We start from the raw sequence: 26,189 nt of genomic DNA, 5'->3' as shown, positions 1-26,189 counted from the left end.
AATTGTACCCCAGTGAGAGTCAGTGTGCGTTAAACTGTACCCCAGTGAGAGTCGGTGTGTGTGGGACCCGTACCCCAGTGAGAGTCAGTGCCTGTAGAACGGTACCCCAGTGTGAGTCAGTGCGTGTGGAACTATAGCACAGTGATTGTCTGTGTGCGTTGGTCCTGTACCCCAGTGAGAGTCAGTGTGTGTGGAACCCGTGCCCCAGTGAGAGTCAGTGTGATTTGGAACAGTACGCCAGTGAGAGTAAGTGTGTGTGGGATGCGTACCCCAGTGAGAGTCAGTGTGTGTGGGACCCATACCCCAGTGAGAGTCAGTGTGTGTGGGACCCATACCCCAGTGAGAGTCAGTTTGTGTGGGACCCATACCCCAGTGAGCGTCAGTGTGTGTGGGACCCGTACCCGAGTGAGAAACAGTGTGTGTGGAATTGTACCCCTGTGAGTTAGTGGGTGTGGGACCTGTACCCCAGTGAGGGTCAGTGTATTTTGGAGCTGTACCCCAGTGAGAGTCAGTGTGTCTGGGATTTACCCCAGTGAGAGTAAGAGTGTCTGGGATTATACCCCAGTGAGAGTCAGTGTGTGTGGGAGTGTGCAAGAGTGAGAGTCAGTGTGTGTGGAACTGTACCCCAGAGACAGTCAGTGTGTGTGGGACCCGAACGCCAGTGAGAGTCAGTGTGTGTGGAACTGTACCCCAGTGAGAGTCAGCGAGTGTGGGACCCGTACACCAGTGAGAGTCAGTGTGTGTGGGACCCGTACCACAATGAGAGTCAGTGTGTGTGGGACCCGAACCCCAGTGAGAGTCAGTGTGTGTGGAACTGTACCCCAGTGAGAGTCAGCGAGTGTGGGACCCGTACACCAGTGAGAGTCAGTGTGTGTGGGACCCGTACCACAATGAGAGTCAGTGTGTGTGGGACCCGTACCCCAGTGGGAGTCAGTGCGTGTGGAACTTTTGCCCACTGATTGTCTGTGTGCGTTGATCCTGTACCCCAGTGAGAGTCAGTGTGTGTGGGACCCATATCCCAGTGAGAGTCAGTGTGTGTGGGACGCATATTCCAGTGAGAGTCAGTGTGTGTGGGACCCATACCCCAGTGAGAGTCAGTGTCTGTGGGACCCGTACCCCAGTGAAAATCAGTGTGTGTGGAACTGTACCGCAGAGACAGTCAGTGGGTGTGGGACCTATACCCCAGTGAGGGTCAATGTATTTTGGAATTGTACCCCAGTGAGAGTCAGTGTGCGTTAAACTGTACCCCAATGAGAGTCAGTGTGTGTGGAACCCGTGCCCCAGTGAGAGTCAGTGTGTTTTGGAACTGTACACCAGTGAGAGTCAGTGTGTGTGGAATCCGTGCCCCAGTGAGAGTCAATGTGTGTGGAACTGTACCCCAGTGAGAGTCAGTGAGTGTGGGACCCGTACCCCAGTGAGAGTCAGTTTGTGTGGGACCCGTACCCCAGTGAGAGTCAGTGTTTGTGGAACTGTACCCCAGTGAGAGTCAGTGTGTGTGGGACCCATACCCTAGTGAGAGTCATTGTGTGTGGGACCCGTACGCCAGTGAGAGTCAGTGTGTGTGGAACTGTACCCCTGTGAGAGTCAGTGTGTGTGGGACCCGTACCCCAGTGAGAGTCAGTGTGCGTTAAACTGTACCCCAGTGAGAGTCGGTGTGTGTGGGACCCGTACCCCAGTGAGAGTCAGTGCCTGTAGAACGGTACCCCAGTGGGAGTCAGTGCGTGTGGAACTTTTGCCCAGTGATTGTCTGTGTGCGTTGGTCCTGTACCCCAGTGAGAATCAGTGTGTGTGGAACTGTACCCCAGAGACAGTCAGTGAGTGTGGGACCCGTACCCCAGTGAGAGTCAGTGTGTGTGGGACCCATACCCCAGTGAGAGTCAGTGTGTGTGGGACCCATACCCCAGTGAGAGTCAATGTGTGTGGGACCCATATCCCAGTGAGAGTCAGTGTGTGTGGGACCCATACCCCAGTGAGCGTCAATGTGTGTGGGACCCGTACCCGAGTGAGAAACAGTGTGTGTGGAATTGTACCCCTGTGAGTCAGTGGGTGTGGGACCGATACCCCAGTGAGGGTCAGTGTATTTTTGAATTGTACCCCAGTGAGAGTCAGTGTGCGTTAAACTGTACCCCAGTGAGAGTCGGTGTGTGTGGGACCCGTACCCCAGTGAGAGTCAGTGCCTGTAGAACGGTACCCCAGTGTGAGTCAGTGCGTGTGGAACTATAGCCCAGTGATTGTCTGTGTGCGTTGGTCCTGTACCCCAGTGAGAATCAGTGTGTGTGGAACTGTACCCCAGAGACAGTCAGTGAGTGTGGGACCCGTACCCCAGTGAGAGTCAGTGTGTGTGGGACCCATACCCAAGTGAGAGTCAGTGTGTGTGGAACCCGTGCCCCAGTGAGAGTCAATGTGCATTAAACTGAACCCCAGTGAGAGTCAGTGTGTGTGGAACCCGTGCCCCAGTGAGAGTCAGTGTGTGTGGGACCTGTACCCCAGTGAGGGTCAGTGTATTTTGGAACTGTCCCCCAGTGAGAGTCAGTGTGACTGGGATTATACCCCAGTGAGAGTCAGTGTGTGTGGGAGTGTGCACGAGTGAGAGTCAGTGTGTGTGGGACTTTACCCCAGTGAGAGTCAGTGAGTGTGGGACCCGTACCCCAGTGAGAGTCAGTTTGTGTGGGACCCGTACCACAATGAGAGTCAGTGTGTGTGGGGCTGTACCCCAGTGAGAGTCAGTGTTTGTGGAACTGTACCCCAGTGAGAGTCAGTGTGTGTGGGACCCATACCCTAGTGAGAGTCATTGTGTGTGCGACCCGTACGCCAGTGAGAGTCAGTGTGTGTGGAACTGTACCCCAGTGAGAGTCAGTGTGTGTGGGACCCATACCCTAGTGAGAGTCATTGTGTGTGCGACCCGTACGCCAGTGAGAGTCAGTGTGTGTGGAACTGTACTCCAGTGAGAGTCGTGTGTCTGGGACTATACCCCAGAGAGAGTCAGTGTGTCTGGGACTATAACCCAGTGAGAGTCAGTGTGTGTGGAACTGTACCCCGGTGAGAGTCAGTGTGTGTGGGACTTTACCCCAGTGAGAGTTAGTGCATTTTGGAACTGTACCCCAGTGAGAGTCAGTGTGCGTTAAACTGTACCCCAGTGAGAGTCGGTGTGTGTCGGACCCGTACCCCAGTGAGAGTCAGTGCCTGTAGAACGGTACCCCAGTGGGAGTCAGTGCGTGTGGAACTTTTGCCCAGTGATTGTCTGTGTGCGTTGGTCCTGTACCCCAGTGAGAGTCAGTGTGTGTGGGACCCATAGCCCAGTGAGAGTTAGTGTGTGTGGGACCCATACCCCAGTGAGAGTCAGTTTGTGTGGGACCCATATCCCAGTGAGAGTCAGTGTGTGTTGAACTGTACCCCAGTGAGAGTCAGTGTTTGTGGGACCTGTACCCCAGTGAGAGTCAGGCTTTGTGTGACCCGTACCCCAGTGAGAGTCAGTGTGTGTGGGACTTTACCCCAGTGAGAGTCAGTGCCTGTGGGACGTGTACCCCAGTGAGAGTCAGTGTCTGTGGGACCCGTACCCCAGTGAGAATCAGTGTGTGTGGAACTGTACCCCAGAGACAGTCAGTGTGTGTGGGACCCGTACCCCAGTGAGAGTTAGTGCATTTTGGAACTGTACCCCAGTGAGAGTCAGTGTGCGTTAAACTGTACCCCAGTGAGAGTCGGTGTGTGTGGGACCCGTACCCCAGTGAGAGTCAGTGCCTGTAGAACGGTACCCCAGTGGGAGTCAGTGCGTGTGGAACTTTTGCCCAGTGATTGTCTGTGTGTGTGGGACCCATACCCCAGTGAGAGTCGGTGTGTGTGGGACCCATACCCCAGTGAGAGTCAGTGTGTGTGGGACCCATACCCCAGTGAGAGTCAGTGTGTGTGGGACCCATATCCCAGTGAGAGTCAGTGTGTGTGGGACCCATATCCCAGTGAGCGTCAGTGTGTGGGACCCGTACCCGAGTGAGAAACAGTGTGTTTGGAATTGTACCCCTGTGAGTCAGTGGGTGTGGGACCTGTACCGCAGTGAGGGTCAGTGTATTTTGGAACTGTACCCCAGTGAGAGTCAGTGTGTCTGGGATTATACCCCAGTGAGAGTCAGAGTGTCAGGGATTATACCCCAGTGAGAGTCAGTGTGTGTGGGAGTGTGCAAGAGTGAGAGTCAGTGTGTGTGGAACCATACCCCAGAGACAGTCAGTGTGTGTGGGACCCGAACCCCAGTGACAGTCAGTGTGTGTGGAATTGTACCCCAGTGAGAGTCAGTGAGTGTGGGACCCGTACCCCAGTGAGAGTCAGTGTGTGTGGGACCCATAGCCCAGTGAGAGTCAGTGTGTGTGGGACCCATATCCCAGTGAGAGTCAGTGTGTGTGGGACCCATACCCCAGTGAGCGTCAGTGTGTATGGGACCCGTCCCTGAGTGAGAAACAGTGTGTGTGGAATTGTACCCCTGTGAGTCAGTGGGTGTGGGACCTGTACCCCAGTGAGGGTCAGTGTATTTTGGAACTGTACCCCAGTGAGAGTCAGTGTGTCTGGGATTATACCCCAGTGAGAGTCAGTGTGTGTTTGAGTGTGCACGAGTGAGAGTCAGTGTGTGTTGAACCCGTACTTCAGTGAGAGTCAGTGTGTTTTGGAACTGTACCCCAGTGAGAGTCAGTGTGTGTGGGACCCATACCCAAGTGAGAGTCGTGTGTCTGTCACTATACCCCAGAGAGAGTCAGTGTGTCTGGGACTATAACCCAGTGAGAGTCAGTGTGTGTGGAACTGTACCCCGGTGAGAGTCAGTGTGTGTGGCACTTTACCCCACTGAGAGTTAGTGCATTTTGGAACTGTACCCCAGTGAGAGTCAGTGTGCGTTAAACTGTACTCCAGTGAGAGTCGGTGTGTGTGGGACCCGTACCCCAGTGAGAGTCAGTGCCTGTAGAACGGTACCCCAGTGGGAGTCAGTGCGTGTGGAACTTTTGCCCAGTAATTGTCTGTGTGCGTTGGTCCTGTACCCCAGTGAGAGTCAGTGTGTGTGGGACCCATATCCCAGTGAGAGTCAGTGTATGTGGGACCCGTACCCCAGTGAGAATCAGTGTGTGTGGAACTGTACCGCAGAGACAGTCAGTGTGTGTGGGACCCGTACCCCAGTGAGAGACAGTGTGTGTGGGACCCGTACCCCAGTGAGAGTCAGTGTGTGTGGGACCCGTACCTGAGTGAGAAACAGTGTGTGTGGAATTGTACCCCTGTGAGTCAGTGGGTGTGGGACCTGTACCCCAGTGAGGGTCAGTGTATTTTGGAACTGTACCCCAGTGAGAGTCAGTGTGACTGGGATTATACCCCAGTGAGAGTCAGTGTGTGTGGGAGTGTGCACAAGTGAGAGTCAGTGTGTGTGGGACTTTACCCCAGTGAGAGTCAGTGAGTGTGGGACCCGTACCCCAGTGAGAGTCAGTTTGTGTGGGACCCGTACCACAATGAGAGTCAGTGTGTGTGGGGCTGTACGCCAGTGAGAGTCAGTGTTTGTGGAACTGTACCCCAGTGAGAGTCAGTGTGTGTGGGACCCATAACCTAGTGAGAGTCATTGTGTGTGCGAGCCGTACGCCAGTGAGAGTCAGTGTGTGTGGAACTGTACCCCAGAGACAGTCAGTGTGTGTGGGACCCGTACCCCAGTGAGAGACAGTGTGTGTGGGACCCGTACCCCAGTGAGAGTCAGTGTGTGTGGGACCCGTACCTGAGTGAGAAACAGTGTGTGTGGAATTGTACCCCAGAGACAGTCAGTGTGTGTGGGACCCATATCCCAGTGAGAGTCAGTGTATGTGGGACCCGTACCCCAGTGAGAATCAGTGTGTGTGGAACTGTACCCCAGAGACAGTCAGTGTGTGTGGGACCCGTACCCCAGTGAGAGACAGTGTGTGTGGGACCCGTACCCCAGTGAGAGTCAGTGTGTGTGGGACCCGTACCTGAGTGAGAAACAGTGTGTGTGGAATTGTACCCCTGTGAGTCAGTGGGTGTGGTACCTGTACCCCAGTGAGGGTCAGTGTATTTTGGAACTGTACCCCAGTGAGAGTCAGTGTGACTGGGATTATACCCCAGTGAGAGTCAGTGTGTGTGGGAGTGTGCACGAGTGAGAGTCAGTGTGTGTGGGACTTTACCCCAGTGAGAGTCAGTGAGTGTGGAACTGTACCCCAGTGAGAGTCAGTGTGTGTGGGACCCATACCCTAGTGAGAGTCATTGTGTGTGCGACCCGTACGCCAGTGAGAGTCAGTGTGTGTGGAACTGTACCCCTGTGAGAGTCAGTGTGTGTGGGACCCATACCCGAGTGAGAGTCATTGTGTGTGGGACCCGTACGCCAGTGAGAGTCAGTGTGTCTGGGACTATAACCCAGTGAGAGTCAGTGTGTGTGGGACTTTACCCCACTGAGAGTTAGTGCATTTTGGAACTGTACCCCAGTGAGAGTCAGTGTGCGTTAAACTGTACCCCAGTGAGAGTCGGTGTGAGTGGGACCCGTACCCCAGTGAGAGTCAGTGCCTGTAGAACGGTACCCCAGTGGGAGTCAGTGCGTGTGGAACTTTTGCCCAGTGATTGTCTGTGTGCGTTGGTCCTGTACCCCAGTGAGAATCAGTGTGTGTGGGACCCGTACCCCAGTGAGAGTCAGTGTGTGTGGGACCCGTACCCCAGTGAGAGTCAGTGCCTGTAGAACGGTACCCCAGTGAGAGTCGGTGTGTGTGGGACCCGTACCCCAGTGAGAGTCAGTGCCTGTAGAACGGTACCCCAGTGAGAGTCAGTGTGTGTGGGACCCGTACCCCAGTGAGAGTCAGTGTGTGTGGGACCCGTACCTGAGTGAGAAACAGTGTGTGTGGAATTGTACCCCTGTGAGTCAGTGGGTGTGGGACCTGTACCCCAGTGAGGGTCAGTGTATTTTGGAACTGTACCCCAGTGAGAGTCAGTGTGACTGGGATTATACCCCAGTGAGAGTCAGTGTGTGTGGGAGTGTGCACGAGTGAGAGTCAGTGTGTGTGGGACTTTACCCCAGTGAGAGTCAGTGTGTGTGGGATCCGTACCCCAGTGAGAGTCAGTGTGTGTGGAACTGTACCCCAGTGAGAGTCAGTGTTTGTGGGACCTGTACCCCAGTGAGAGTCAGGCTTTGTGGGACCCGTACCCCAGTGAGAGTCAGTGTTTGTGGGACCCATCACCAGTGAGAGTCACTGTCTGTGGGACCCGTACCCCAGTGAGAGTCAGTGTTTGTGGGACCCATCACCAGTGAGAGTCACTGTCTGTGGGACCCGTACCCCAGTGAGAGTCAGTGTGTGTGGGACCCGTACCCCAGTGAGAGTCAGTGTGTGTGGGGCTGTACCCCTGTGAGAGTCAGTGTGTGTGGGGCTGTACCCCTGTGAGAGTCAGTGTATGTGGGACCCATACCCCAGTGAGAGTCAGTGTGTGTGGGGCTGTACCCCTGTGAGAGTCAGTGTATGTGGGACCCATACCCCAGTGAGAGTAAGTGTGTGTGGAACTGTACCCCTGTGAGAGTAAGTGTGTGTGGAACTGTACCCCAGTGAGAGTAAGTGTGTGTGGAACTGTACCCCTGTGAGAGTAAGTGTGTGTGGAACTGTACCCCTGTGAGAGTCAGTGTGTGTGGGACCCATACCCGAGTGAGAGTCAGTGTGTGTTGAACCTGTACTTCAGTGAGAGTCAGTGTGTTTTGGAACCGTACCCCAGTGAGAGTCAGTGTGTGTGGAACTGTACCCCTGTGAGAGTCAGTGTGTGTGGGACCCATACCCGAGTGAGAGTCAGTGTGTGTTGAACCTGTACTTCAGTGAGAGTCAGTGTGTTTTGGAACTGTACCCCAGTGAGAGTCAGTGTGCGTTGAACTGTACCCCAGTGAGAGTCGGTGTGTGTGGGACCCGTACCCCAGTGAGAGTCAGTGCCTGTAGAACGGTACCCCAGTGGGAGTCAGTGTGTGTGGGACCCATACCCTAGTGAGAGTCATTGTGTGTGCGACCCGTACGCCAGTGAGAGTCAGTGTGTGTGGAACTGTACCCCTGTGAGAGTCAGTGTGTGTGGGACCCATACCCGAGTGAGAGTCATTGTGTGTGGGACCCGTACGCCAGTGAGAGTCGTGTGTCTGGGACTATAACCCAGTGAGAGTCAGTGTGTGTGGGACTTTACCCCACTGAGAGTTAGTGCATTTTGGAACTGTACCCCAGTGAGAGTCAGTGTGCGTTAAACTGTACCCCAGTGAGAGTCGGTGTGAGTGGGACCTGTACCCCAGTGAGAGTCAGTGCCTGTAGAACGGTACCCCAGTGGGAGTCAGTGCGTGTGGAACTTTTGCCCAGTGATTGTCTGTGTGCGTTGGTCCTGTACCCCAGTGAGAATCAGTGTGTGTGGGACCCGTACCCCAGTGAGAGTCAGTGTGTGTGGGACCCGTACCCCAGTGAGAGTCAGTGCCTGTAGAACGGTACCCCAGTGAGAGTCGGTGTGTGTGGGACCCGTACCCCAGTGAGAGTCAGTGCCTGTAGAACGGTACCCCAGTGAGAGTCAGTGTGTGTGGGACCCGTACCCCAGTGAGAGTCAGTGTGTGTGGGACCCGTACCTGAGTGAGAAACAGTGTGTGTGGAATTGTACCCCTGTGAGTCAGTGGGTGTGGGACCTGTACCCCAGTGAGGGTCAGTGTATTTTGGAACTGTACCCCAGTGAGAGTCAGTGTGACTGGGATTATACCCCAGTGAGAGTCAGTGTGTGTGGGAGTGTGCACGAGTGAGAGTCAGTGTGTGTGGGACTTTACCCCAGTGAGAGTCAGTGTGTGTGGGATCCGTACCCCAGTGAGAGTCAGTGTGTATGGAACTGTACCCCAGTGAGAGTCAGTGTTTGTGGGACCTGTACCCCAGTGAGAGTCAGGCTTTGTGGGACCCGTACCCCAGTGAGAGTCAGTGTTTGTGGGACCCATCACCAGTGAGAGTCACTGTCTGTGGGACCCGTACCCCAGTGAGAGTCAGTGTTTGTGGGACCCATCACCAGTGAGAGTCACTGTCTGTGGGACCCGTACCCCAGTGAGAGTCAGTGTGTGTGGGACCCGTACCCCAGTGAGAGTCAGTGTGTGTGGGGCTGTACCCCTGTGAGAGTCAGTGTGTGTGGGGCTGTACCCCTGTGAGAGTCAGTGTATGTGGGACCCATACCCCAGTGAGAGTCAGTGTGTGTGGGGCTGTACCCCTGTGAGAGTCAGTGTATGTGGGACCCATACCCCAGTGAGAGTAAGTGTGTGTGGAACTGTACCCCTGTGAGAGTAAGTGTGTGTGGAACTGTACCCCAGTGAGAGTAAGTGTGTGTGGAACTGTACCCCTGTGAGAGTAAGTGTGTGTGGAACTGTACCCCTGTGAGAGTCAGTGTGTGTGGGACCCATACCCGAGTGAGAGTCAGTGTGTGTTGAACCTGTACTTCAGTGAGAGTCAGTGTGTTTTGGAACCGTACCCCAGTGAGAGTCAGTGTGTGTGGAACTGTACCCCTGTGAGAGTCAGTGTGTGTGGGACCCATACCCGAGTGAGAGTCAGTGTGTGTTGAACCTGTACTTCAGTGAGAGTCAGTGTGTTTTGGAACTGTACCCCAGTGAGAGTCAGTGTGCGTTGAACTGTACCCCAGTGAGAGTCGGTGTGTGTGGGACCCGTACCCCAGTGAGAGTCAGTGCCTGTAGAACGGTACCCCAGTGGGAGTCAGTGCGTGTGGAACTTTTGCCCAGTGATTGTCTGTGTGCGTTGGTCCTGTACCCCAGTGAGAGTCAGTGTGTGTGGGACCCGTACCCCAGTGAGAGTCAGTGTGTGTGGGATCCGTACCCCAGTGAGAGTCAGTGTGTGTGGAACTGTACCCCAGTGAGAGTCAGTGTTTGTGGGACCTGTACCCCAGTGAGAGTCAGGCTTTGTGGGACCCGTACCCCAGTGAGAGTCAGTGTTTGTGGGACCCATCACCAGTGAGAGTCACTGTCTGTGGGACCCGTACCCCAGTGAGAGTCAGTGTGTGTGGAACTGTACCCCAGTGAGAGTCAGTGAGTGTGGGACCCGTACCCCAGTGAGAGTCAGTGTGTGTGGGGCTGTACCCCTGTGAGAGTCAGTGTATGTGGGACCCCTACCCTAGTGAGAGTCAGTGTGTGTGGAACTGTACCCCTGTGAGAGTCAGTGTGTGTGGGACCCATACCCGAGTGAGAGTCAGTGTGTGTTGAACCTGTACTTCAGTGAGAGTCAGTGTGTTTTGGAACTGTACCCCAGTGAGAGTCAGTGTGCGTTGAACTGTACCCCAGTGAGAGTCGGTGTGTGTGGGACCCGTACCCCAGTGAGAGTCAGTGCCTGTAGAACGGTACCCCAGTGGGAGTCAGTGCGTGTGGAACTTTTGCCCAGTGATTGTCTGTGTGCGTTGGTCCTGTACCCCAGTGAGAGTCAGTGTGTGTGGGACCCATATACCAGTGAGAGTCAGTGTGTGTGGGACCCATATCCCAGTGAGAGTCAGTGTGTGTGGGACCCGTACCCGAGTGAGAAACAGTGTGTGTGGAATTGTACCCCTGTGAGTCAGTGCGTGTGGGACCTGTACCCAAGTGAGGGTCAGCGTATTTTGGAACTGTACCCCAGTGAGAGTCAGTGTTTCTGGGATTATACCCCAGTGAGAGTCAGTGTGTCTGGGATTATACCCCAGTGAGAGTCAGTGTGTGTGGGACTTTACCCCAGTGAGAGTCAGTGTGTGTGGGACCCGTACCACAATGAGAGTCAGTGTGTGTGGGGCTGTACGCCAGTGAGAGTCAGTGTTTGTGGAACTGTACCCCAGTGAGAGTCAGTGTGTGTGGGACCCATAACCTAGTGAGAGTCATTGTGTGTGCGAGCCGTACGCCAGTGAGAGTCAGTGTGTGTGGAACTGTACCCCAGAGACAGTCAGTGTGTGTGGGACCCGTACCCCAGTGAGAGACAGTGTGTGTGGGACCCGTACCCCAGTGAGAGTCAGTGTGTGTGGGACCCGTACCTGAGTGAGAAACAGTGTGTGTGGAATTGTACCCCAGAGACAGTCAGTGTGTGTGGGACCCATATCCCAGTGAGAGTCAGTGTATGTGGGACCCGTACCCCAGTGAGAATCAGTGTGTGTGGAACTGTACCCCAGAGACAGTCAGTGTGTGTGGGACCCGTACCCCAGTGAGAGACAGTGTGTGTGGGACCCGTACCCCAGTGAGAGTCAGTGCCTGTAGAACGGTACCCCAGTGAGAGTCAGTGTGTGTGGGACCCGTACCCCAGTGAGAGTCAGTGTGTGTGGGACCCGTACCTGAGTGAGAAACAGTGTGTGTGGAATTGTACCCCTGTGAGTCAGTGGGTGTGGGACCTGTACCCCAGTGAGGGTCAGTGTATTTTGGAACTGTACCCCAGTGAGAGTCAGTGTGACTGGGATTATACCCCAGTGAGAGTCAGTGTGTGTGGGAGTGTGCACGAGTGAGAGTCAGTGTGTGTGGGACTTTACCCCAGTGAGAGTCAGTGTGTGTGGGACCCGTACCCCAGTGAGAGTCAGTGTGTGTGGGACCCGTACCCCAGTGAGAGTCAGTGTGTGTGGGATCCGTACCCCAGTGAGAGTCAGTGTGTGTGGAACTGTACCCCAGTGAGAGTCAGTGTTTGTGGGACCTGTACCCCAGTGAGAGTCAGGCTTTGTGGGACCCGTACCCCAGTGAGAGTCAGTGTTTGTGGGACCCATCACCAGTGAGAGTCACTGTCTGTGGGACCCGTACCCCAGTGAGAGTCAGTGTGTGTGGAACTGTACCCCAGTGAGAGTCAGTGTTTGTGGGACCTGTACCCCAGTGAGAGTCAGGCTTTGTGGGACCCGTACCCCAGTGAGAGTCAGTGTTTGTGGGACCCATCACCAGTGAGAGTCACTGTCTGTGGGACCCGTACCCCAGTGAGAGTCAGTGTGTGTGGAACTGTACCCCAGTGAGAGTCAGTGAGTGTGGGACCCGTACCCCAGTGAGAGTCAGTGTGTGTGGGGCTGTACCCCTGTGAGAGTCAGTGTATGTGGGACCCCTACCCTAGTGAGAGTCAGTGTGTGTGGAACTGTACCCCAGTGAGAGTAAGTGTGTGTGGAACTGTACCCCAGTGAGAGTCAGTGTGTGTGGGACCCATACCCGAGTGAGAGTCAGTGCGTGTGGGACTTTACCCCAGTGAGAGTCAGTGTGTGTGGGACCCGTACCACAATGAGAGTCAGTGTGTGTGGGGCTGTACGCCAGTGAGAGTCAGTGTTTGTGGAACTGTACCCCAGTGAGAGTCAGTGTGTGTGGGACCCATAACCTAGTGAGAGTCATTGTGTGTGCGACCCGTACGCCAGTGAGAGTCAGTGTGTGTGGAACTGTACCCCAGAGACAGTCAGTGTGTGTGGGACCCGTACCCCAGTGAGAGACAGTGTGTGTGGGACCCATACCCTAGTGAGAGTCATTGTGTGTGCGACCCGTACGCCAGTGAGAGTCAGTGTGTGTGGAACTGTACCCCTGTGAGAGTCAGTGTGTGTGGGACCCATACCCGAGTGAGAGTCGTGTGTCTGGGACTATACCCCAGAGAGAGTCAGTGTGTCTGGGACTATAACCCAGTGAGAGTCAGTGTGTGTGGAACTGTACCCCGGTGAGAGTCAGTGTGTGTGGGACTTTACCCCAGTGAGAGTTAGTGCATTTTGGAACTGTACCCCAGTGAGAGTCAGTGTGCGTTAAACTGTACCCCAGTGAGAATCGGTGTGTGTCGGACCCGTACCCCAGTGAGAGTCAGTGCCTGTAGAACGGTACCCCAGTGGGAGTCAGTGCGTGTGGAACTTTTGCCCAGTGATTGTCTGTGTGCGTTGGTCCTGTACCCCAGTGTGAGTCAGTGGGTGTGGGATCCGTACCCCAGTGAGAGTCAGTGTGTGTTGAACTGTACCCCAGTGAGAGTCAGTGTTTGTGGGACCTGTACCCCAGTGAGAGTCAGGCTTTGTGGGACCCGTACCCCAGTGAGAGTCAGTGTGTGTGGGACTTTACCCCAGTGAGAGTCAGTGCCTGTGGGACGTGTACCCCAGTGAGAGTCAGTGTCTGTGGGACCCGTACCCCAGTGAGAATCAGTGTGTGTGGAACTGTACCCCAGAGACAGTCAGTGTGTGTGGGACCCGTACCCCAGTGAGAGTTAGTGCATTTTGGAACTGTACCCCAGTGAGAGTCAGTGTGCGTTAAACTGTACCCCAGTGAGAGTCGGTGTGTGTGGGACCCGTACCCCAGTGAGAGTCAGTGCCTGTAGAACGGTACCCCAGTGGGAGTCAGTGCGTGTGGAACTTTTGCCCAGTGATTGTCTGTGTGTGTGGGACCCATACACCAGTGAGAGTCAGTGTGTGTGGGACCCATACCCCAGTGAGAGTCAGTGTGTGTGGGACCCATACCCCAGTGAGAGTCAGTGTGTGTGGGACCCATATCCCAGTGAGAGTCAGTGTGTGTGGGACCCATATCCCAGTGAGCGTCAGTGTGTGGGACCCGTACCCGAGTGAGAAACAGTGTGTTTGGAATTGTACCCCTGTGAGTCAGTGGGTGTGGGACCTGTACCGCAGTGAGGGTCAGTGTATTTTGGAACTGTACCCCAGTGAGAGTCAGTGTGTCTGGGATTATACCCCAGTGAGAGTCAGAGTGTCAGGGATTATACCCCAGTGAGAGTCAGTGTGTGTGGGAGTGTGCAAGAGTGAGAGTCAGTGTGTGTGGAACCATACCCCAGAGACAGTCAGTGTGTGTGGGACCCGAACCCCAGTGACAGTCAGTGTGTGTGGAATTGTACCCCAGTGAGAGTCAGTGAGTGTGGGACCCGTACCCCAGTGAGAGTCAGTGTGTGTGGGACCCATAGCCCAGTGAGAGTCAGTGTGTGTGGGACCCATATCCCAGTGAGAGTCAGTGTGTGTGGGACCCATACCCCAGTGAGCGTCAGTGTGTATGGGACCCGTCCCTGAGTGAGAAACAGTGTGTGTGGAATTGTACCCCTGTGAGTCAGTGGGTGTGGGACCTGTACCCCAGTGAGGGTCAGTGTATTTTGGAACTGTACCCCAGTGAGAGTCAGTGTGTCTGGGATTATACCCCAGTGAGAGTCAGTGTGTGTGGGAGTGTGCACGAGTGAGAGTCAGTGTGTGTTGAACCCGTACTTCAGTGAGAGTCAGTGTGTTTTGGAACTGTACCCCAGTGAGAGTCAGTGTGTGTGGGACCCATACCCAAGTGAGAGTCGTGTGTCTGTCACTATACCCCAGAGAGAGTCAGTGTGTCTGGGACTATAACCCAGTGAGAGTCAGTGTGTGTGGAACTGTACCCCGGTGAGAGTCAGTGTGTGTGGCACTTTACCCCACTGAGAGTTAGTGCATTTTGGAACTGTACCCCAGTGAGAGTCAGTGTGCGTTAAACTGTACCCTAGTGAGAGTCGGTGTGTGTGGGACCCGTACCCCAGTGAGAGTCAGTGCCTGTAGAACGGTACCCCAGTGGGAGTCAGTGCGTGTGGAACTTTTGCCCAGTAATTGTCTGTGTGCGTTGGTCCTGTACCCCAGTGAGAGTCAGTGTGTGTGGGACCCATATCCCAGTGAGAGTCAGTGTATGTGGGACCCGTACCCCAGTGAGAATCAGTGTGTGTGGAACTGTACCCCAGAGACAGTCAGTTTGTGTGGGACCCGTACCCCAGTGAGAGACAGTGTGTGTGGGACCCGTACCCCAGTGAGAGTCAGTGTGTGTGGGACCCGTACCTGAGTGAGAAACAGTGTTTGTGGAATTGTACCCCTGTGAGTCAGTGGGTGTGGGACCTGTACCCCAGTGAGGGTCAGTGTATTTTGGAACTGTACCCCAGTGAGAGTCAGTGTGACTGGGATTATACCCCAGTGAGAGTCAGTGTGTGTGGGAGTGTGCACAAGTGAGAGTCAGTGTGTGTGGGACTTTACCCCAGTGAGAGTCAGTGAGTGTGGGACCCGTACCACAATGAGAGTCAGTGTGTGTGGGGCTGTACGCCAGTGAGAGTCAGTGTTTGTGGAACTGTACCCCAGTGAGAGTCAGTGTGTGTGGGACCCATAACCTAGTGAGAGTCATTGTGTGTGCGAGCCGTACGCCAGTGAGAGTCAGTGTGTGTGGAACTGTACCCCAGAGACAGTCAGTGTGTGTGGGACCCGTACCCCAGTGAGAGACAGTGTGTGTGGGACCCGTACCCCAGTGAGAGTCAGTGTGTGTGGGACCCGTACCTGAGTGAGAAACAGTGTGTGTGGAATTGTACCCCAGAGACAGTCAGTGTGTGTGGGACCCATATCCCAGTGAGAGTCAGTGTATGTGGGACCCGTACCCCAGTGAGAATCAGTGTGTGTGGAACTGTACCCCAGAGACAGTCAGTGTGTGTGGGACCCGTACCCCAGTGAGAGACAGTGTGTGTGGGACCCGTACCCCAGTGAGAGTCAGTGTGTGTGGGACCCGTACCTGAGTGAGAAACAGTGTGTGTGGAATTGTACCCCTGTGAGTCAGTGGGTGTGGGACCTGTACCCCAGTGAGGGTCAGTGTATTTTGGAACTGTACCCCAGTGAGAGTCAGTGTGACTGGGATTATACCCCAGTGAGAGTCAGTGTGTGTGGGAGTGTGCACGAGTGAGAGTCAGTGTGTGTGGGACTTTACCCCAGTGAGAGTCAGTGAGTGTGGGACCCGTACCCCAGTGAGAGTCAGTTTGTGTGGGACCCGTACCACAATGAGAGTCAGTGTGTGTGGGGCTGTACCCCAGTGAGAGTCAGTGTTTGTGGAACTGTACCCCAGTGAGAGTCAGTGTGTGTGGGACCCATACCCTAGTGAGAGTCATTGTGTGTGCGACCCGTACGCCAGTGAGAGTCAGTGTGTGTGGAACTGTACCCCTGTGAGAGTCAGTGTGTGTGGGACCCATACCCGAGTGAGAGTCGTGTGTCTGGGACTATAACCCAGTGAGAGTCAGTGTGTGTGGGACTGTACCCCGGTGAGAGTCAGTGTGTGTGGGACTTTACCCCAGTGAGAGTTAGTGCATTTTGGAACTGTACCCCAGTGAGAGTCAGTGTGCGTTAAACTGTACCCCAGTGAGAGTCGGTGTGAGTGGGACCCGTACCCCAGTGAGAGTCAGTGCCTGTAGAACGGTACCCCAGTGGGAGTCAGTGCGTGTGGAACTTTTGCCCAGTGATTGTCTGTGTGCGTTGGTCCTGTACCCCAGTGAGAGTCGGTGTGTGTGGGACCCGTACCCCAGTGAGAGTCAGTGCCTGTAGAACGGTACCCCAGTGAGAGTCAGTGTGTGTGGGACCCGTACCCCAGTGAGAGTCAGTGTGTGTGGGACCCGTACCTGAGTGAGAAACAGTGTGTGTGGAATTGTACCCCTGTGAGTCAGTGGGTGTGGGACCTGTACCCCAGTGAGGGTCAGTGTATTTTGGAACTGTACCCCAGTGAGAGTCAGTGTGACTGGGATTATACCCCAGTGAGAGTCAGTGTGTGTGGGAGTGTGCACGAGTGAGAGTCAGTGTGTGTGGGACTTTACCCCAGTGAGAGTCAGTGTGTGTGGGACTTTACCCCAGTGAGAGTCAGTGTGTGTGGGACCCGTACCCCAGTGAGAGTCAGTGTGTGTGGGACCCGTACCCCAGTGAGAGTCAGTGTGTGTGGGATCCGTACCCCAGTGAGAGTCAGTGTGTGTGGAACTGTACCCCAGTGAGAGTCAGTGTTTGTGGGACCTGTACCCCAGTGAGAGTCAGGCTTTGTGGGACCCGTACCCCAGTGAGAGTCAGTGTTTGTGGGACCCATCACCAGTGAGAGTCACTGTCTGTGGGACCCGTACCCCAGTGAGAGTCAGTGTGTGTGGAACTGTACCCCAGTGAGAGTCAGTGAGTGTGGGACCCGTACCCCAGTGAGAGTCAGTGTGTGTGGAACTGTACCCCAGTGAGAGTCAGTGAGTGTGGGACCCGTACCCCAGTGAGAGTCAGTGTGTGTGGGGCTGTACCCCTGTGAGAGTCAGTGTGTGTGGGACCCATACCCCAGTGAGAGTCAGTGTGTGTGGAACTGTACCCCTGTGAGAGTCAGTGTGTGTGGGACCCATACCCGAGTGAGAGTCAGTGTGTGTGGGACCAGTACGCCAGTGAGAGTCGTGTGTCTGGGACTATAACCCAGTGAGAGTCAGTGTGTGTGGGACTTTACCCCACTGAGAGTTAGTGCATTTTGGAACTGTACCCCAGTGAGAGTCAGTGTGTGTGGGACCCGTACCCCAGTGAGAGTCAGTGTGTGTGGGACCCGTACCCCAGTGAGAGTCAGTGTGTGTGGGATCCGTACCCCAGTGAGAGTCAGTGTGTGTGGAACTGTACCCCAGTGAGAGTCAGTGTTTGTGGGACCTGTACCCCAGTGAGAGTCAGGCTTTGTGGGACCCGTACCCCAGTGAGAGTCAGTGTTTGTGGGACCCATCACCAGTGAGAGTCACTGTCTGTGGGACCCGTACCCCAGTGAGAGTCAGTGTGTGTGGAACTGTACCCCAGTGAGAGTCAGTGAGTGTGGGACCCGTACCCCAGTGAGAGTCAGTGTGTGTGGGACCCATACCCTAGTGAGAGTCAGTGTGTGTGGAAACCGTGCCCCAGTGAGAGTCAGTGTGTGTTGAACCTGTACTTCAGTGAGAGTCAGTGTGTTTTGGAACTGTACCCCAGTGAGAGTCAGTGTGCGTTGAACTGTACCCCAGTGAGAGTCGGTGTGTGTGGGACCCGTACCCCAGTGAGAGTCAGTGCCTGTAGAACGGTACCCCAGTGGGAGTCAGTGCGTGTGGAACTTTTGCCCAGTGATTGTCTGTGTGCGTTGGTCCTGTACCCCAGTGAGAGTCGGTGTGTGTGGGACCCGTACCCCAGTGAGAGTCAGTGCCTGTAGAACGGTACCCCAGTGAGAGTCAGTGTGTGTGGGACCCGTACCCCAGTGAGAGTCAGTGTGTGTGGAATTGTACCCCTGTGAGTCAGTGGGTGTGGGACCTGTACCCCAGTGAGGGTCAGTGTATTTTGGAACTGTACCCCAGTGAGAGTCAGTGTGACTGGAATTATACCCCAGTGAGAGTCAGTGTGTGTGGGAGTGTGCACGAGTGAGAGTCAGTGTGTGTGGGACTTTACCCCAGTGAGAGTCAGTGTGTGTGGGACCCGTACCCCAGTGAGAGTCAGTGTGTGTGGGACCCGTACCCCAGTGAGAGTCAGTGTGTGTGGGACCCGTACCCCAGTGAGAGTCAGTGTGTGTGGGATCCGTACCCCAGTGAGAGTCAGTGTGTGTGGAACTGTACCCCAGTGAGAGTCAGTGTTTGTGGGACCTGTACCCCAGTGAGAGTCAGGCTTTGTGGGACCCGTACCCCAGTGAGAGTCAGTGTTTGTGGGACCCATCACCAGTGAGAGTCACTGTCTGTGGGACCCGTACCCCAGTGAGAGTCAGTGTGTGTGGAACTGTACCCCAGTGAGAGTCAGTGAGTGTGGGACCCGTACCCCAGTGAGAGTCAGTATGTGTGGGGCTGTACCCCTGTGAGAGTCAGTGTATGTGGGACCCCTACCCCAGTGAGAGTAAGTGTGTGTGGAACTGTACCCCTGTGAGAGTCAGTGTGTGTGGGACCTATACCCCAGTGAGAGTCAGTGTGTGTGGAACTGTACCCCTGTGAGAGTCAGTGTGTGTGGAACTGTACCCCTGTGAGAGTCAGTGTGTGTGGGACCCATACCCGAGTGAGAGTCAGTGCGTGTTGAACCTGTACTTCAGTGAGAGTCAGTGTGTTTTGGAACTGTACCCCAGTGAGAGTCAGTGTGCGTTGAACTGTACCCCAGTGAGAGTCGGTGTGTGTGGGACCCGTACCCCAGTGAGAGTCAGTGCCTGTAGAACGGTACCCCAGTGGGAGTCAGTGCGTGTGGAACTTTTGCCCAGTGATTGTCTGTGTGCGTTGGTCCTGTACCCCAGTGAGAGTCAGTGTGTGTGGGACCCATATACCAGTGAGAGTCAGTGTGTGTGGGACCCATATCCCAGTGAGAGTCAGTGTGTGTGGGACCCGTACCCGAGTGAGAAACAGTGTGTGTGGAATTGTACCCCTGTGAGTCAGTGCGTGTGGGACCTGTACCCAAGTGAGGGTCAGTGTATTTTGGAACTGTACCCCAGTGAGAGTCAGTGTTTCTGGGATTATACCCCAGTGAGAGTCAGTGTGTCTGGGATTATACCCCAGTGAGAGTCAGTGTGTGTGGGACTTTACCCCAGTGAGAGTCAGTGTGTGTGGGACCCGTACCCCAGTGAGAGTCAGTGTGTGTGGATCCCTTACCCCAGTGAGAGTCAGTGTGTGTAGGACTGTACCCCAGTGAGAGCCAAGGTCTGTGGGACCCGTACCCCAGTGAGAATCAGTGTGTGTGGAACTGTACCGCAGAGACAGTCAGTGAGTGTGGAACCCGTACCCCAGTGAGAGTCAGTGTGTGTGGAACCCGTACCCCAGTGACAGTCAGTGCCTGTAGAACGGTACCCCAGTGTGAGTCAGTGCGTGTGGAACTATAGCACAGTGATTGTCTGTGTGCGTTGGTCCTGTACCCCAGAGACAGTCAGTGAGTGTGGGACCCGTACCCCAGTGAGAGTCAGTGTGTGTGGGACCCATACCCCAGTGAGAGTCAGTGTGTGTGGAACCCGTGCCCCAGTGAGAGTCAATGTGCATTAAACTGAACCCCAGTGAGAGTCAGTGTGTGTGGAACCCGTGCCCCAGTGAGAGTCAGTGTGTTTTGGAACTGTACCCCAGTGATAGTCAGTGTGTGTGGAATCTGTGCCCCAGTGAGAGTCAATGTGTGTGGAACTGTACCCCAGTGAGAGTCAGTGAGTGTGGGACCCGTACCCCAGTGAGAGTCAGTTTGTGTGGGACCCGTACCACAATGAGAGTCAGTGTGTGTGGGGCTGTACCCCAGTGAGAGTCAGTGTTTGTGGAACTGTACCCCAGTGAGAGTCAGTGTGTGTGGGACCCATACCCTAGTGAGAGTCATTGTGTGTGGGACCCGTACGCCAGTGAGAGTCAGTGTGTGTGGAACTGTACCCCTGTGAGAGTCAGTGTGTGTGGGACCCATACCCGAGTGAGAGTCGTGTGTCTGGGACTATACCCCAGAGAGAGTCAGTGTGTCTGGGACTATAACCCAGTGAGAGTCAGTGTGTGTGGAACTGTACCCCGGTGAGAGTCAGTGTGTGTGGGACTTTACCCCAGTGAGAGTTAGTGCATTTTGGAACTGTACCCCAGTGAGAGTCAGTGTGCGTTAAACTGTACCCCAGTGAGAGTCGGTGTGTGTCGGACCCGTACCCCAGTGAGAGTCAGTGCCTGTAGAACGGTACCCCAGTGGGAGTCAGTGCGTGTGGAACTTTTGCCCAGTGATTGTCTGTGTGCGTTGGTCCTGTACCCCAGTGAGAGTCAGTGTGTGTGGGACCCATAGCCCAGTGAGAGTCAGTGTGTGTGGGACCCATATCCCAGTGAGAGTCAGTGTGTGTGGGACCCATACCCCAGTGAGAGTCAGTGTGTGTGGGACCCATACCCCAGTGAGAGTCAGTGTGTGTGGGACCCATATCCCAGTGAGAGTCAGTGTGTGTGGGACCCATACCCCAGTGAGCGTCAATGTGTGTGGGACCCGTACCCGAGTGAGAAACAGTGTGTGTGGAATTGTACCCCTGTGAGTCAGTGGGTGTGGGACCGATACCCCAGTGAGTGTCAGTGTATTTTTGAATTGTACCCCAGTGAGAGTCAGTGTGCATTAAACTGTACCCCAGTGAGTGTCGGTGTGTGTGGGACCCGTACCCCAGGGAGAGTCAGTGCCTGTAGAACGGTACCCCAGTGTGAGTCAGTGCGTTGTGGAAATATAGCCCAGTGATTGTCTGTGTGCGTTGGTCCTGTACCCCAGTGAGAATCAGTGTGTGTGGAACTGTACCCCAGAGACAGTCAGTGAGTGTGGGACCCGTACCCAAGTGAGAGTCAGTGTGTTTTGGAACTGTACGCCAGTGAGAGTAAGTGTGTGTGGGAAGCGTACCCCAGTGAGAGTCAGTGTGTGTGGAATCCGTGCCCCAGTGAGAGTCAGTGTGTGTGGAACTGTACCCCAGTGAGAGTCAGTGAGTGTGGGACCCGTACCCCAGTGAGAGTCAGTGTGTGTGGGGCTGTACCCCAGTGAGAGTCAGTGTGTGTGGAACTGTACCCCAGTGTGAGTCAGTGTGTGTGGGACCCATACCCTAGTGAGAGTCATTGTGTGTGGGACCCGTACGCCAGTGAGAGTCAGTGTGTGTGGAACTGCACCCCAGTGAGAGTCAGTGTGTGTGGGACCCATACCCAAGTGAGAGTCGTGTGTCTGGGAGTATACCCCAGCGAGAGTCAGTGTGTCTGGGACTATAACCCAGTGTGTGTGGGACCCGTACCCCAGTGAGAATCAGTGTGTGTGGGACCTGTACCCCAGTGAGAGTCAGGCTTTGTGGGACCCGTACCCCAGTGAGAGTCAGTGTGTGTGGGACTTTACCCCAGTGAGAGTCAGTGTGTGTGGGACCCGTACCCTAGTGAGAGTCAGTGTGTGTGGGATCCGTACCCCAGTGAGAGTCAGTGTGTGTGGAACTGTACCCCAGTGAGAGTCAGTGTGTGTGGGACCCATCACCAGTGAGAGTCACTGTCTGTGGGACCCGTACCCCAGTGAGAGTCAGTGTGTGTGGAACTGTACCCCAGTGAGAGTCAGGCTTTGTGGGACCCGTACCCCAGTGAGAGTCAGTGTTTGTGGGACCCATCACCAGTGAGAGTCACTGTCTGTGGGACCCGTACCCCAGTGAGAGTCAGTGTGTGTGGAACTGTACCCCAGTGAGAGTCAGTGTGTGTGGGACCCATACCCTAGTGAGAGTCAGTGTGTGTTGAACCCGTACTTCAGTGAGAGTCAGTGTGTTTTGGAACTGTACCCCAGTGAGAGTCAGTGTGCGTTGAACTGTACCCCAGTGAGAGTCGGTGTGTGTGGGACCCGTACCCCAGTGAGAGTCAGTGCCAGTAGAACGGTACCCCAGTGGGAGTCAGTGCGTGTGGAACTTTTGCCCAGTGATTGTCTGTGTGCGTTGGTCCTGTACCCCAGTGAGAGTCAGTGTGTGTGGGACCCATATCCCAGTGAGAGTCAGTGTGTGTGGGACCCATATTCCAGTGAGAGTCAGTGTGTGTGGGACCCGTACCCGAGTGAGAAACAGTGTGTGTGGAATTGTACCCCTGTGAGTCAGTGCGTGTGGGACCTCGACCCCAGTGAGGGTCAGTGTATTTTGGAACTGTACCCCTGTGAGAGTCAGTGTGTCTGGGATTATACCCCAGTGAGAGTCAGTGTGTGTGGGACTTTACCCCAGTGAGAGTCAGTGTGTGTGGGACCCGTACCCCAGTGAGAATCAGTGTGTGTGGAACTGTACTTCAGTGAGAGTCAGTGTGTTTTGGAACTGTACCCCAGTGAGAGTCAGTGTGTGTGGGAAGCGTACCCCAGTGAGAGTCAGTGTGTGTGGAACCCGTACCCCAGTGCAAGTCAGTGTGTGTGGAACCCGTACCCCAGTGAGAGTCAGTGGGTGTGGGACCTATACCCCAGTGAGGGTCAGTGTATTTTGGAACTGTACCCCAGTGAGAGTCAGTGTGCGTTAAAATGTACCCCAGTGAGAGTCGGTGTGTGTGGGACCCGTACCCCAGTGAGAGTCAGTGCCTGTAGAACGCTACCCCAGTGTGAGTCAGTGCGTGTGGAACTATAGCCTAGTGATTGTCTGTGTCCGTTGGTCCTGTACCCCAGTGAGAATCAGTGTGTGTGGAACTGTAGCCAGTGAGAGTCAGTGTGTGTGGGGCTGTACCCCAGTGAGAGTCAGTGTGTGTGGAACTGTACCCCAGTGAGAGTCAGTGTGTGTGGGACCCATACCCCAGTGAGAGTCAGTGTGTGTGGAACCCGTGCCCCAGTGAGAGTCAATGTGCATTAAACTGAACCACTGTGAGAGTCAGTGTGTGTGGAACCCGTACTTCAGTGAGAGTCAGTGTGTTTTGGAACTGTACCCCAGTGAGAGTCAGTGTGTGTGGGACCCATACACCAGTAGGCGTCAGTGTGTGTGGGACCCGTAATGCAGTGAGTATCAGTGTATGTGGGACCCGTACCCTAGTTAGAGTAAGTGCATGTGGGAACCATACCCCAGTGAAAGTCAGTGTGTGGGACCCGTACCCCAGTGAGAGAGTCAGTGTGTGTGTGGGACTGTACCCCAGTGAGAGTCAGTTTGTGTGGGTACCATACCCCAGTGAGACTCAGTGTGTGTGGAACTGTACCCCAGTGAGAGTCAGTGTGTTTGTGACCCGTACCTCAGTGAGAGTCAGTGTGTGTGTGGGACTGTACCCCAGTGAGAGTCAGTGTGTGTGGGACCCATACACCAGTGAGAGTCAGTGTGCGTAGGAACTGAATCCCAATGAGAGTCAGTGTGCGTGGGACCTTACTCCCAGTGAGAGTCAGTGTGTGTGGGACTGTGTCCCAGTGAAAGTCAGTGTGTGTGGGACCGTACCCCAGTGAGAGTCAGTGTGTTTGGGACCTGTACCCCAGTGAGAGTCGGTTTTTGTGGGACCTGTACCCCAGTGAGAATCAGTGTGCGTGGGACGGTACCCCAGTGAGAGTCAGTGTGCGTGGGAACTGTACCCCAGTGAGAGTCGGTGTTTGTGGGTACCGTAACCCAGTGAGACTCAGTATTTGTGGAACTGTACCCCAGTGAGAGTCAATGTGTGTAGGACCCGTACTCCAGCGAGAGTCAGTTCCTGGAGAACTGTACCAAATTGAGAGTCAGTTTGTCTGGAACTGGACCCCAGTGAGAGTCAGTGTGTGTGGCACCCGTACCCCAGTGAGAGACAGTGTGTATGGGACCCATACCCCAGTGAGAGTCAGTGTGTGTGGAACTCGTACCCCAGTGAGAGTCAATGTGTGTTAAACTGAACCCCAGTGAGAGTCAGTGTGTGTGGAACCCGTACTTCAGTGAGAGTCAGTGTGTTTTGGAACTGTACCCCAGTGAGAGTTAGTGTGTGTGGGAAGCGTACCCCAGTGAGAGTCAGTGTGTGTGGAACCCGTGCCCCAGTGAGAGTCAGTGTGTGTGGAACTGTACCCAGTGAGAGTCAGTGAGTGTGGGACCGGTACCCCAGTGAGAGTCAGTGTATGTGGGACCCATACCACAATGAGAGTCAGTGTGTGTGGGGCTGTACCCCAGTGAGAGTCAGTGTGTGTGGAACTGTACCCCAGTGAGAGTCAGTGTGTGTGGGACCCATATCCCAGTAAGAGTCAGTGTGTGTGGAACCCGTGCCCCAATGAGAGTTAATGTGCATTAAACTGAACCACTGTGAGAGTCAGTGTGTGTGGAACCCGTACTTCAGTGAGAGTCAGTGTGTTTTGGAACTGTACCCCAGTGAGAGTCAGTGTGTGTGGGACCCATACACCAGTAGGCGTCAGTGTGTGTGGGACCCGTACTGCAGTGAGTGTCAGTGTATGTGGGACCCGTACCCTAGTTAGAGTAAGTGCATGTGGGACCCATACTCCAGTGAAAGTCAGTGTGTGGGACCCGTACCCCAGTGAGAGTCAGTGTGTGTGTGGAACTGTACCCCAGTGAGAGTCAGTGTGTTTGTGACCCGTACCCCAGTGAGAGTCAGTGTGTGTGTGGGACTGTACCCCAGTGAGAGTCAGTGTGTGTGGGACCCATACACCAGTGAGAGTCAGTATGCGTAGGAACTGAATCCCAATGAGAGTCAGTGTGCGTGGGACCTTACTCCCAGTGAGAGTTAGTGTGTGTGGGACTGTGTCCCAGTGAGAGTCAGTGTGTTTGGGACCTGTACCCCAGTGAGAGTCGGTTTTTGTGGGACCTGTACCCCAGTGAGAATCAGTGTGTGTGGGACGGTACCCCAGTGAGAGTCGTGTGCGTGGGAACTGTACCCCAGTGAGAGTAGTTGTTTGTGGGTACCGTAACCCAGTGAGACTCAGTGTTTGTGGAACTGTACCCCAGTGAGAGTCAATGTGTGTGGGACCCGTACTCCAGCGAGAGTCAGTTCCTGGAGAACTGTACCAAATTGAGAGTCAGTTTGTCTGGAACTGGACCCCAGTGAGAGTCAGTGTGTGTGAGTCCTGTACCCCAGTGAGAGTCAGTGTGTGTGGCACCCGTACCCCAGTGAGAGTCAGTGTGTGTGGAACTGTTCCCCAGTGAGAGTCAGTGTGTGTGGGACCAATAACCCAGTGAGAGTCAGTGTGTGTGGAACCCGTACTTCAGTGAGAGTCAGTGTGTTTTGGAACTGTACCACAGTGAGAGTTAGTGTGTGTGGGAAGCGTACCCCAGTGAGAGTCAGTGTGTGTGGAACCCGTACCCCAGTGAGAGTCAGTGGGTGTGGGACCTATACCCCAGTGAGGGTCAGTGTATTTTGTAATTATACCCCAGTGATAGTCAGTGTGCGTTAAACTGTACCCCAGTGAGAGTCGGTGTGTGTGGGACCCGTACCCCAGTGAGAGTCAGTGCCTGTAGAACGGTACCCCAGTGTGAGTCAGTGCGTGTGGAACTATAGCACAGTGATTGTCTGTGTGCGTTGGTCCTGTACCCCAGTGAGAGTCAGTGTGTGTGGGACCCATACCCCAGTGAGAGTCAGTGTGTGTGGAACCCGTGCCCCAGTGAGAGTCAGTGTGTGTGGGACCCATACCCCAGTGAGAGTCAGTGTGTTTGGGACCCGTACCCCAGTGAGAGTCAGTGTGTGTGTGGGACTGTACCCCAGTGAGAGTCAGTGTGTGTGGGACCTTACTCCCAGTGAGAGTCAGTGTGTGTGGGACTGTGTCCCAGTGAAAGTCAGTGTGTGTGGGACCATACCCCAGTGAGAGTCAGTGTGTTTGGGACCTGTACCCCAGTGAGAGTCGGTTTTTGTGGGACCTGTACCCCAGTGAGAATCAGTGTGCGTGGGACGGTACCCCAGTGAGAGTCAGTGTGCGTGGGAACTGTACCCCAGTGAGAGTCGGTGTGTGTGGGACCCATATCCCAGTAAGAGTCAGTGTGTGTGGGACCCATATCCCAGTGAGAGTCAGTGTGTGTGGGACCCATACCCCAGTGAGAGTCAGTGTGTGTGGGACCCATATCCCAGTGAGAGTCAGTGCGTGTGGGACCCATACCCCAGTGAGCGTCAGTGTGTGTGGGACCTGTACCCGAGTGAGAAACAGTGTGTGTGGAATTGTACCCC

At 54.8% G+C, this 26,189-nt stretch overlaps 1 protein-coding gene across 1 annotated transcript in view; it reads left to right on the top strand.

The window, feature by feature from the left end:
- The window catches only part of LOC139278131 (docking protein 4-like), a 316,413-nt gene that overhangs the window by 125,172 nt on the left and 165,052 nt on the right, over window positions 1-26,189 (top strand). The window lies entirely within an intron of this gene.

The sequence above is a fragment of the Pristiophorus japonicus genome, chromosome 13 (assembly GCF_044704955.1).
Source record: "Pristiophorus japonicus isolate sPriJap1 chromosome 13, sPriJap1.hap1, whole genome shotgun sequence".
Lineage (NCBI taxonomy): Eukaryota > Metazoa > Chordata > Chondrichthyes > Pristiophoridae > Pristiophorus > Pristiophorus japonicus.
Note: the sequence above shows the minus strand (reverse complement) of the source record. Positions and strands in the feature narration are given on the sequence as shown.